The 13,572-nt window shown below is 38.9% G+C and overlaps 1 protein-coding gene across 1 annotated transcript in view; it reads left to right on the top strand.

Moving 5' to 3' along the window:
- STARD13 (StAR related lipid transfer domain containing 13) overlaps positions 1-13,572 on the top strand; it is a 375,008-nt gene that overhangs the window by 2,197 nt on the left and 359,239 nt on the right. The window contains exon 2 of the mRNA XM_073229140.1: positions 3,408-3,566. The gene's annotated coding sequence lies outside the window, so the exon portion shown is untranslated. The remainder of the gene's footprint in view (positions 1-3,407; positions 3,567-13,572) is intronic.

Raw genomic sequence — 13,572 nt, 5'->3', positions numbered from 1 at the left:
AAGTATTAATCCAGGCTAGACAAGGGCAGCAAGACATCCACGGATGCAGAAGATTTCTCTCAAAGCAGGGGGGGTGAGGTTCTGAGCCTCACCTCTGTTGATCCCCAAATTCTCACCTGATGGCCCCCCTGCGACTGTGCCTGTCTTAGGTTGTTCCTCCCTTGAGGACTCTTACCCGTCTCTGGCTAACCAGTCATCTTCCGGGGCCATACAGGGAAATGTAAAGTTGGTAAGTGAGAGAGAAGCCATATTGTTTGAAAAGGTTAGCTTTTTACTTCTTTGCAGATTTATGCCCTGTGGCTTCTATGCCCAGCACTTGTCTCGAGGTATCTTTACCACCTGGAGGAATTATGATACTCGGTAAATTCGATATGAGGCACGAATTCTATTTAAGGGTTGTAATTAGGAAGAAAGAAGAAAAGCTACAGATGTAGCATATGGAAGGAAACATGGGAGGATTGATTATTTCTTTGACATATCTTCTTGCAGAGTACCTTAAGTATGTATAGGTTTTAAACTACTAACTAATTTGCACACACATATTAACATAATAGGAATACGGTGACATAAACCAAGCAAATCTATAGTTACCATCCATCTCCAGTGAAGCCAAGAAAACCATTTAGGTACCCTAGGCATTTGTGAAAATTTGTCTATGATATGATGGATATTGTCCAACTGTACTTGAACAGTCTGAGAGAAGTCAGACAAATTAAAGCAGCCCATTTCTGGGATCTGTTCACATCCCGTATGTTCTTTTAACCGTAGATAGTCTATAGTCATAAGATTTTGGAGTGCTACACCTTGCACCCCTCCCAACTCCTGGTTGAGTTCCAACAGTACAGATCCGGTCAGATTCGTTGTCTCACTGTATGCACATGCCAGCCTAGACAGCTCCCTCCTCATTCCAATGGCAAGTCCAGGAAACGGTGGGGTGGACGCAGCCACAACCGCAGCATCATCTGGATCCCTGTGGAGGCTTTTTGATGATCATCCCCCGGCACGAGTCCTCCAGAGAGTGCTGATGCCGGAAGCTCCTCCTCATATCGTATCTTATTTCATTTTCTGGGTATCCAAGCTAGGCCTTGATCTTCTGCATAGAAACAAACAGACCCTTTGCCCACACTTTGACATGCCCTCTATACCACTGTGCAGAACTCATTGGAGGTCAGCACACAGTAAATGCTTTTTTTTTTTTATTAAGAGAAAGGAATATTATCAGAAAAGAGTACCTCCATAGCTGATCATCTGACACCCTTTAAGTGATCAACATTAAGGATATTTAAAGCATGCGTTGATCTTTGATTTACCAATAGTTTTATCCTATCAAGGAGTAAGGTGTCTTTTAATTTTTAATGTAGTTAAAATTTACTTTTTAATGTAGTTGAATTTATAAATCATTTTCTGTTTTATCAGTATTTTGCAATTTTTTATAGTAAAGAATTCCTTCTTTGGTTCTATTCTTCCATGCTTTATTCTGATTTTTTTAACTTCAGTCTTTAGACCATCTGAGGTGAATTTGTGTATGTGGATAAAATGAAGGTCCCTGTGGCCAGGATTCCCACCTGGCCCTGGTTGGCTAGCTCACTGCACACGTGTGTGCAATGTGTCGTTATTGACTCTCTATATGCAAAGAGCTCCGCCCAGTGCTCTGGGAGACACGGTGGCAGGGCTGCACAGCTGCAGGAGAGCAGAGCAGAGGCTGGAGTGGTGGCAGCACCCAGGACAGAGATTAAGACGGCTGTGTGGGCAGAGGGGCCCAGAGTCAGAAACCAGCTTGCTGCATGCAGACTAGCTCTGAATGAATAGGATTTTAGTGATTGACCTGCCACTGTGGAAATAATGCTGGTATAACCCTTCCAAGAATGTTTTACTGTCATTTCGTCAGTCACATTGAATCCATAGTGAACTTGCCTGGGGCTGAAACTCATTGGCAAGACAAGTATAATGAAATAGCTTAATTTTCTCTTTTTATATATGGATAATCGATTATCCCATACAATTTGTTGAAGAGTATATCCTATCCTCACAGATTGATGTCGTCTGCATATTCCAAGTTTCCTTGTATTTGTGGTCTATTTATAGATGCTCTCACTGATCAGTTGTCTATATTTTTAAAGTTCCGATAGTTTTATTAAAAGTCTTATTATAAATTGTTTGTCTTTTTTTCCTCCTCATCTTCCTCCTCCTACTTTTTATTCTTCTAGATTTTCTTGGCTCTTGTTGGCTTTTTACTTTTCCATAAGATTTCAGAGTCAACGTGTCCAGATCCTCGAAAATTCCTGGTGAGAATATGACTGCAGTTATATAGAATTTATGAATTAATTTGGAAAGAATAGACACCTTCATAATACTGAGGGTTTCTATCCATGAAAACAATGTATCTCTATCACTACTGTCTCCTTTTATGTCATTCAATGAACTTTCATAAAAGTTTTCTTTAGGAATATTCCACATTTTTGTTAGATTTACTTCTAGACAGTTTATCAACTTAGCAATAAATTTATATTCTCTGATTAGTTGTTGCTTATTTTTACTCATGCAAATAATATTCTTATATTATTCCCAGGTCTTAGTCAAAATCCTGAAGTCCTTATTCTAATAATTTGCACAAGTTCTAGGCTTTTGTAAGTGGGCAGTGATATCAATGGTGATGGTTTTGTCCTGCTTCTCTGATACAGGATTGTAACCCTGCCCACCACCTCCTCCACCTGCATCTTCAGAAAGAAACCGATGGTTGGGAAGCTTTCTCATTCCCCTTGGGAAGCATGAGAAAAACATGCTTTTGTTTTATTTTTGATGTGGACATCTATAACAGATCTAAAAGTTACCTTTTAAGAATGTTCCTGTTTTTTCTAGTGGGGTACTAATTTTCCTCTTCTCATGACTTTTTGTTTATTTTTCAGCCCTGGCTTTTCTTCATCTCTTAAAGTAATGATTTGATACTTCTCACCCTCAACTGTTGTTGTAATATATTAATAAAATACCCAAATTTAAGACTTAATCATATGCAGGACTTGATTTTCTAACATATTCTCTAGAATTTTTATATTTATGGTTATGAGTAAGACTGGCCTGTGGTCGAATTTTCCTGTACTGCCCTTGTCTGGGTCAGTCAAGAGATTATGCTGACTTCCTAAAGTGAATTGGATTATTTTTCCTGTTGGTCTGATCTCTGCGAGAGTTTGTGTGGAATAAATGTGATCCATTTGGGAGAATTTGCACATAAACCATTCTGGACTGGAGATTTCTTTTAGGGAGGTATATTTTGAACCATATTGTAACTCCAGGGGGAAAATAAGTTCCCAGTCCAGGGCAGATAACCTTTGAAGCCAAAATCAGTTAAAGGGAGAAATGTAGTGGAAGAATTTATTGCTTACAAGCAGTCACCCACTTCTACTCCACAGGTCTCTCAGGACCCAGCTGCAAAAAAGGGGGCCCCACCAAACCACTCTGGTCCAGATACACCCTCACTCCCTGACTCTTACAATCACTGATTGTTGTGGAAATGGACTACTCTCCACCCCTTGGAAACACCTATTGACATGGGGATGCACTAAGGCCAGGTGAGAGATTCTGGAAATACTGCAATTTTACCCATGCATGGCTGTGGGTCTGCTCATATTTCATATGTCTTCTTGAGTCAGTTTTGTTAAGATATATTTTTCTAAGGCAGAGCTCAATTCATCACAGGCAGTATTGTAAAATGCAAAATGGTGTGCTTAGATGTTGCTGTAGTGTAAAAACTGCTTTCACAGGTACTAAGTACTTACTCTCAGTTTCTATACTTATTTCATTTCAGACTGGTAACCAATAACTTGCAGAACAGACAGCTGACCATACTTTGAGTAGCAGTATTCTAGGAAATCACCTATTTGTCAAACTTCTCAAATCCCTTAGCATAGAACATGGTTTATGATAGTCTCATATTATCTTCAAGCATTATTATTATATGTGTATTTTTATTGTTCAATCCTAGCAACAGGAAGTGTGGGATAGTGGAGATTTAGTCAGAAGCACCAGCTTAATCCACGACCTTGGCGTTTATGATTTGGGGGCAGGTCACTTCTCAGAGATTCATTCTCTTTTGGAAGTTTAGGTCAGAGCTTTTAACATTTTTTTCAAATCCCTTCCTCCTCCAGTGAAAAACATTTCTTCAAGTGAAGCCTAACTGTAAAGCATATTAAAGAGGCATTGCATTCCCCACCGTCTCCCTCCTCCAGGAAGCCCTTAAGGGGCTTCACAAAGCCCCTAGGGACAGCACAGTTGGCTACTGCCTGTTTACCTTGCAAAGGTTTTAGGTGAAGCTTCCTTGAGTTGGCATCAAGCCAAACAGCCAATAAAAAAATCAGCCAAAGTGATTGCATTAAGCATGGTTTCCTTGAGGCCAGAGAGAGCCTTGCAGGTTGCCTAGCAACAGAAATTAAGGTCTGCTGGCCACAGCGGAATGAAAAACATCGTTTGAAACCTGGGAAGAAATGGTTAATTGAGCTTAACCCTTATTCTCTGTCATGATTACAATAGAAAGATCCAAAGGGCAACAATTTTCTAGCTCTCCACTTCACATGGCAGTCACCCACCAAAAGACAATAGTGGAATTCCCATTTTATTGAACATGGAAGGTGCTAGCAACATCTTTGTTTCCTCCATCCAGGTTTTACTTGAGGAAGGAGAGGGATAACAATGTAAACATTTCCCTCTTTCCTACCACAGTACGTACAGGAAGATATTCAAATGCAACGTTTGCTTTTGGTCTTTTTATTTTTTGTTTGTTTTGGGCTGTTTCAGCACTTTTACCTTTGGCAGTCCTCTCCCTGTTTTGTTTTTTGTGACATTGGCTTTTGTGAATCCAGATCGGTAACTTCTAGAATGTTCCACACTCTGAATTTATATGATTGTTTCTCCATAAATTGATAGAGGCTGAACATTCTGAGCATGAAAACTACATAGGTGGTATTGCATACTTACTGTATCTCATGAGGTAGCAGGTAAAGTCAGGTGGTTTCCCTATTGGAGAGGCTATCTGACCATGTAGTTAAGATGGCGATTACCAAATGTAAAGGTACAATTTCCATTTGTAATTCCTAAGTCATCTGCATTGGGAAACTTCGAGATCATAAGAACATTCAGTTCCATAACCTGCCAGTCAATGGTCTTAGCATCGGTTGTTGATCTTAACCTTGCTAGAATCATTAATAATAATGAGAGTTGAAAAATGAAGAATTGTTTTTAGTTCTATTCATTCATTCCACATTTAATTCTATTTATAAAGAAGATTCTTCTCTTTCTCTGTCTCTGTATCTCTCAGTCTCTCAATGTGGTTTCTCTGTGCTTCCTGTCTCTCTCTCATTGCTATTTTAGTAGTCACTGCACATTGTCTCTAAACCTTGTTGTTTTTGATCTAAATTGCTCCATAAAAAGGCCTTCTTTTGGAAAATGTTTGTTGTTGTCAAGGCACAGTGATTTAGGGTTATTTATTTGTCTGTGGTGTCTTCCAAAAGCTTATTGAGGAGGGTAGAGTCAGTTACTTCACCTGAGCTTCTATGAGCGATGTTTTTATTTATTAGTAAGGAAGTTGGTGAACGATGTTATTAAGTAACTCATGGAAACAGAGACATGTCAATAAACGAAAAAAGGGAGTAGGAATCTTTTCTTTAAGGGTGTTGCTGAAGCCCTCAAACTTATTTGATTTCAGGCTAAAGAAAAGAGTTTGAGATGTGTTCCTTGGAAGTCCTTGGCCCCTAAATGAAAGGGTCTAGTTCCAGTGCAGAAGGAGTTCACGGAACATATGAAAGGTTGGCAGGCAGTGTTTCCTTAATTGATGTTTTTTCAAATAAATTAATGAGGGCAAAAATAAACTTAGTTTGGGTCAGGATGCTTGAAATAAAACCAAGCACAATAGGATAAGAATGGAGCTATTTCCCAAGGGAAGTTGAAAAAGAAACCACTGGATGATTTTTTAACTAAAGTTGCCACAGTTGAAATTCCCTCCTTGTAGATATCGCTCCCAGGAACTTTCTTACATCAGGGCCAATTGTGAATATTCTCTTAGTTTGTTATACAGGAAAGAAAGCTCTTGAGATCCAGATTTCTTATGATAATGAATCATTCAGGGCCACTGCTTTCTCTGCATAGATTTACAAGTAAATCATTCAAAGATGAAAAAAAGACCCAAATCCTGTCTTGTGACATCTCCAGAATTTCTGTCTAGAAGTTTAAGGATGACAGTTTAGGAGCTAAGAGACTCGTCATGGAGTTGTGTTTGCATTTCAGGCGAAGGGTTTTTTACTTAGTTTATATATTAAAGGTCAATTAAAAAATCAGCAAAGGTTTTTGAAAATGACATTACTCATTCTTTGTCCAAGAGTGTGAAAGTATCAGTTATGTTCATATCACAAAAGGGGGAGAAGTTGCCAATGGAAATTATGAAAAAGCCAAAACTTTTCTCTTATCTGGTACCGCCACTATTTGTATACTTGAGGACCTTAGTCTTAATAGGGGTGGTAGATGCTGAAGCAAATAATTATAATAAAATATAGTATTAGAAGGGTAGGTGACGTTAATGAGTTAACGGTGCTAAAATCATTTGAGTTAGAGCCTTACTCACTAGGGTGCAATGAGATTTTCCTTCGCAAGCATTCCGAGACAGAGTTGGATTCAGAATTTGACAGAGTTGGATTCAGAATTTGGTCCTCTGTCCTCTATCCTTTTATTTCTATCCTCAACTCAAACATTCATAGGGAAACTTCACACTTGTTAAACCAGTGTTTTCTCTTACTTGCAACTGTTTAGGGAGAACTAAATTTAAAGGGGTCATGGGAATGGGTATAGGGTACAAAATCTCTAAGGAATAGAGGTCAAGAAATGATGAGAATACTGGCTTAGCAGAAAATGACTGGATTTTGAGCTTCTTGAGGGCAAGAATAAAATATCATTTATCTGTATTTTACCAGTGTCTACTGCTGGACCCACCACATTGGAGGACAAGGTAGTGTGACTTAAATGGGAAGAATCGTGATAATTCTCTTAACCAGGAATGTAGAAATTCAACAGAGTAATTTTTCAGTGATAATATATACTGAAGTATAGACATTCCATTATGCTATATATATAATATATCACTCTGTGGGTTTACAACCTAAACCATGACTTAATGAAGTTTAGTAGAATAACACGTTTTGAAAGGATATAAATATAAATCTAATTTAATGACTTAACCTTTTTACTTAGGGCTTTTTGTCCATAATAAGAATAACAAAAACATCAACAATTAGCCTTTGAAACAAAATGATTGAAGGAAACATAACTTTTCAGTTTTCTAGGATGAATATATGCTTTTTCAATGTATAAGCAACTCCTAATGACAACAGTAGCCATCAGCTTAATAAAGCACAGCTTAGAACAAACTGCCAATTCACACATTGTGTGTTGATTCACTGATAGGCCTTGGACTTCAGGCAGTTGATTAATAGCTTTAAGAGCCTATGATTTCAAACTACAAAGCCCAGAGAGAAATAACACGCTAATAGTAAGCAATATATGAATGAAGAATTGACTATTCTAACAGTAAGTTTCAGCACAATTTGTAGAGATCCAGGTAGAAGCTATGTTTGTTTCTTCGTTTTAACAGAGGCATCTTGCAGCTGTTTGTAGTTTGTAGGAGAGGTTTTCAGGGTATGATTAAATCACTGGGCCTTAAAATCTAGCCATTTCACAGTTGCTAAACACCGTGCCATGCTGACACGAGTCCTTTCCAAATGACTGGTTTATTTTTCCACAATAAACTGTAACCAGGTTTTTCACTCCCCTGAGTGAATCTGTTCTTTAGGGTACACAGTAAGTCATTTGTTTAAAGAAGATTCTATCGGTATATGCACATCCATCTTATATTCAAGATTTTCACTGTTTTTAGAAAGACTTAGGTATAATTGAAATTAAGGGTAATTTCCTTCATAACCTTAAAGAATTTCAAATTCTGTTCTCATTATAATTCAAATTACCTATTTAAAAAAACCATTTAAACCTAGTGATCCATTTTATTTTCAGCTCATCATATCTTTATCTAAAACATTATATTATGCCAGGGAGAGGTTGTGAAAGTCATTTAGTGGATTGCCACAGTTGATGTGTTTCTCTAGATGATCTCCGTACTCAAGTCTTACTGGGTAGGGGTTTTCTACTTTCTATTGGACTTTTATGCACTTTTTCTCCCCCAAACTTATAAGCTCTCTTTCATAGATGACAAAATAACGTTCTCTGAAAACCCCATTTAGTATAATCAAATTCAAATTCCTTTTATTATCTCTGAAGTACATACAAAGAGGAGAGTGCTGACATGATACTGCTCAATATCAGATTTAAAAAGTAATTCTAAAACAGTATGGAGGCTCCTCAAAAAATGGAACACACAGTTATCCTATGTTCCAGCAATTCTACTTCTGAGTATGCACCCCAAAGAATTTAAAGCAAGGACGTGAAGGTGGTTCGTACATCCGTGCTCCCAGCAACGTTATTCACAATAGCCAAAAGATGGTTTACCCAAACAATGGAATATTATTGAACTTCAGAAGAAAAGGAAATTCTGGTAATGCTACAACATGGACGCACCTTGAAGACATTTTGTTCAGTGAACCCAATCAGTCACAAAAGGACAAATACTGTATGATTCCACTTATAGAGGCAGAAAGTAGAATGGTGGTTTCCAGAGATGGGGGGAGGGGGAGGGGAGTTAGTGTGTAATTCATACCCACTAAGTTTGATAAAAAAGTTCTGAAGATGGATGGTAGTAATGGTCGCACAATATAAATGTACTGAATGCCACTGAACTGTAACTTAAAAATAATTAAAATTGGCCCAATTAAAAAAATTAGAAAGTAGTCCTATTTTAGTAAAGTCTGGTGAAAAAACTTTAAATAGTACTGTTTTAGCAAACTGTGCTCCTAGAGGTTATTTTAGCTTTTGCGGGATTTTGTGAGGCTGCCAGAAATGAGATGATTAAGGCAGAAAGAGCCTTGGCAGAGCTGGGACTTCAAATAAGACCTCTAGTGGGGCTTGGTAGGCACCGTCTAAAGACCACGATTTTTCTGCAAGGCTCAGACCTTAATGAGCATCTTCATGGTTAGATGGGGAACAATTATGGGGATTAGAAGCAGGTGCTCCTGGAAGAGCCCAGGTAGCTGCTGTAGGCCCTGGGGTAAGAGAGACGGGGCTGATCCCACCTCCAGAGACATGGGACATCCTGGGCAGTGAATCCTGACATAGAAATCCCATCCAGAGACTGGGACACACGGTGGTGGCAGGGGCTGGGGAGCAAGTATAGGAAGAGCTGGTTCCAGGAGCAAGGGGGAACTCATGGGCACTTGGGGCTCATGTTCAGAGAATGTAGTCATTTTGGCTGTGAGCATGACCTCTTAAATCCTACCTAATTTAGGCAAGACCAGCATGGGACTGAGTCTGCAGGTGGCTGTCAAGCAAGTCTAGCTATTCCAGAGGAGAGGATTCGGAGGTCGTGGGTGCAGAATGGGTAGAAAAGCTCAAGTCAGATCCTGAAAGTTTAAAGAATGTAAACATCTCCCACTCCACTATCTGGCTGAACACCCGTATCAGATCTTTGGCCCTGGGTGGGTTGGCCCCTCACGTTGTTGAGCATCTTTGCACCTCTTCCCATTCCCCTAACCACATCATGATCCCCATATCCCGGTGGTCTTCTCTTTTCTCTGCTTGGTGTTTGAGCTCCGTATCCCCAGGCTAACCCCCTACCACCTCCGGATCCACACCAGCCTGCTCCCGCACAAAACTTTCTGAAAGGGCTGGACCTTTAAGTGCTGCTTTCACTCTACTTGGTAGGAATTGTGTAATAAACACTTGTTGAATAATGTTGAAAACTTCCCCACCACATAAAACTATCCCAATGTATTGTTTCTCAGCTTCTCAGTGTGTCCTGGTGCCAGAGAACTGGCCTGGGAAAGAATCAGAGTCTCCCTAATAACAACTTCTATGATCTTAAGCAAGTGTCTCATTTCTTTGTTGCCCCCCCTTGCAAAATAAAATGAATTTTTAAAAGTCCTCAGAAAAGCATTCTAGTTCCAAAATGTTGAATTGTCAGAGCTCACAACTGTACAGCTGATATCTGGAATCTTCCATTCTCTTGTAAATAATTGGTCTCTGGCAAGGGCAGGGGGCCCTGGGATTCTATTTCACTGCCAACCTCCTAAGCAATACAGGGTCCCTTTCTAATCATCTTCTGATTCTCAGTCCCTCCAGATCTCAGGTCTGAAATAAACTTTTGAGTTTTTTTAGGAAGCTACAGTCAGAAACAAATGAATTAAACATATGATATAATAGTTTGAATACTGATGTTAGCTTTAAAAACGATTTTTATTTATCAAATACTAAAGATTTTATCCATATGCATGAATAATGAAAATTTCATCTTTTAAGGCCAAATGCTTGAAACCTAGCTATTGGTCTTAAAGCTAATGAAAAGCGTAAAGCCATTTGGTTTCGTTGCTTTTTAACTAAAATAAAGTGAACCAAATTCTGATTAAGCTTTGGGAGGGAAAAAAAAAACCTTCAGCATGGATGACAAATTATAGGCCAGATATTAGCTTCCTATGATTCAAAACCATGTTGCTAAAAAGCTGGCTGCCAGCAGATCTTTAATTACTATTATTAGTAAAATGGACATACAACCCTAATGTGTAATATGGATATAGAGCACACAATTAATATAAAATGCATACTAAAAGAGTTTTAATGAATGAATGAGCATCAGTATTGCATCAGCTTTCTCAAGTCAGAGCTTAAAGCTGTCTGAATAATAGATTTTTATGTTTCTTTTTTTTGTCCTCCATCTATCTCAGGGCAAGAAATTAATTTTTCTTGTTCCAATGTCATCCCTAGATTAATGACCGTCATATGTGGATCCTCAGATGCACAGCCATGTGTAGCTTCTGAACAATGAATAGAATCATTTTTCTCACAGGATACAATTACGATGGGATATCAAATAGATTATGATGTTTTTTTCTCAGAAAGAAAGACTGTCAAATTTGTTCTGGTGGCAGTGGTGAAATGAGACTTAGAAACACAACTGCCTCTCACTTCCGTCAGCCTAGCTTTGTTGTGGATGCCATTCCAGTTTAGAAAACCTACAGTGACAACAGGACCTCAGTGCAAAAAGAAAATAAAGGTCCCTGCCCCCCAGGCACTGATATTCTATAGGGAATATATGACGCCAATAAGAGCCACTGATCTATGCATACAACACATGCAAAGAAGCATTTTTATTGAAAATGAGTTTTCAAACTGGCGTTTCATCCTTTTTTTAAAACATATAAATAAGATGAAGTTTGAACAGAGAGTTTTCTTTAATAAAATTCCTACCATGTTATTCCAGACAATCACCATGAGCGTGACCTTCCCACCTAGAAGTCAGGGTGAAGAGAGTGAATGTGGAGCCAGAGATCCCGAAGATGTGGATTCTGACTACTACGTCTGCCCTTGCGTTGCAGTGAACCTCTGCAGCTCTAAGGAAGAACATGTAGGAAAGCCTCTAAAGGGGGTGCTAGTGACAGGAGCCAGCATGTCTTAAAAATGAATGAACACAAAATTCCAAGCTTAGTTAGACTATAAAGAAATTGCAAGCATTCCATTTTAAAGGACTTTTTTCCTTAATACTGCTCTGCTATAAAGGTGCCAAGAACCTTTTTTGTTTAATTAATGTTTGGAGAAAATAACTTTTGCCCTCAAAGCCTCATAGGTTTAATGCCCCATCCACATGCTTTGGGAATTCAAATTATTTTTTTCCAACGATGTAGGGCTCTGATGTATGAATAATTGGTCCGAGAAATAGAACAGATTGCCAGATTTAGTTCAGAAATCAGTAGGGGAAAAGAATGGTGTTGAGAATCGAGAATCCCTTTTAGTTAAGAAGTTAAACGCGTCTGTCTCTTGCATTAGACTGCTGTATGAATCCTGGGGTCGCCAGCACCTGGTTTATTGTAGGTGCTCAATAAAGTGCTTGTCAAAGGACTGAATAATAGTTCACTGGGGGTGAACAGGTGAAAGAGCAAGTGAGTGAAGAATGAATGAACGAATGAATGAAGATTTAGCAGGAGGTACATTTAATACTGGGGGGCAGTGATTCTTGAACTCAAATTGAAGATGAGTAAATGCTTCTTAAATCCAGTCTGACATAACATTCGTAATGTGCTACTTCTGGCCCAGGGCCTCCTCAAGTTCCTTATTTCGGTCCTGACAATGGTGCTGAAAAGAAGCAGTTACCTTCTCTATTTTTAAGCCATTATCTTTCAATCAACTTTTAATTACCCTAAAGGAGGAAAGCAGTGGTGCAGACAACCCCCAAATCTCTTGTTGGAATGCATGATATGATGCTTTTCACAGTAGTTTGCCTTCCTAATTATGTTTGGATTAGGTTTCTAATGTTCTTCCTGAGAAACCCCTTAGCAGAGAGGACAGCAGGGCACCCAGCTCAAGAACACAGCGATCAGGGGATTGAGGTTGGCTTTGACTGACCCATCCCTTCACCTAGGCCGTCCTTTTAAAAATGCATCGCGCTAAGCACTTTGAGGCATTCAGAGTCATGGCAGAGTTTCTGGGTTCATCATTTATTCAGTGGTCACCACTGAGAATCTATTAGAACATAAGTACTTTTCTTGGGGCTTCAATACAGGGAGGACGAAGATACAATCTTATATAATGAAGAATGATACAGAGGCTCCGAATTCCAGGAACTCACTGCCTACCCAGCAAGCTATCGGTGTGTGACCTTTATCAATGCAAGGCAATATGTGCTAAATAATAAACGGGCCACAGGAGATGGAAGAGAAGAAGAGGTCATTGAAGGTGGGAACAGAAAGAAACTACAATGGAAGGGTGATTTACGCTGGGTCTTGAAGGTAAATAGCATTTGAATGGGTGGAGAAAATTCAGAAAGGTTCTCTAAGACACTGCTGTCTAATGGAAACGTAATGTGAGCTACATATACAAATTTAAATTTTCTGGTAGACAGTTTTAAAAGCTTAAAAAGAAGTGGGTGAAGTTGCTTTTAATAATAAATTGTATTTAACCCGATATATTCAAATACTATTATCTTAACATGTAATCAACATAAAAATCACGAGATATTTTACACTCTTATTTTGGGATAAGACTTAAAAATCTGGTGTGTATTTTATACTTGCAGTACATCTTGATTCAGACTAACACATTTCAAGTGCTTCCGTTCAGTCTTATGTCACTAAAGGCTGCTATATTGAGGAGCATAGTTCTGGATTCTTGTTTGTCCAACTATGGTCTGTGGATCAGCTGCCTTGTCAGCATTTGGAAAAAGATTAGAAATGCAAAATCTCAGGCTCCACTCCAGCCCTGCTACATCAAAATCTGCATTTTAAGAAGATATGCAGGTAACTCCCACATGCATCAAAGTTTAAGAAGCGCTGGTCTAGGCAGGGAAAAGTTGTGACCAGCAATCTGGAGCTGGGAATGCTGAAGAAATGTGTAAGCTCCAGCCATGGTCAGAATGTGTGAGAAGTAGGACTTAAAGGCACC

This window comes from Manis javanica, chromosome 1, assembly GCF_040802235.1.
Source record: "Manis javanica isolate MJ-LG chromosome 1, MJ_LKY, whole genome shotgun sequence".
NCBI lineage: Eukaryota > Metazoa > Chordata > Mammalia > Pholidota > Manidae > Manis > Manis javanica.
This window is presented reverse-complemented; position numbering and strand designations above follow the sequence as displayed.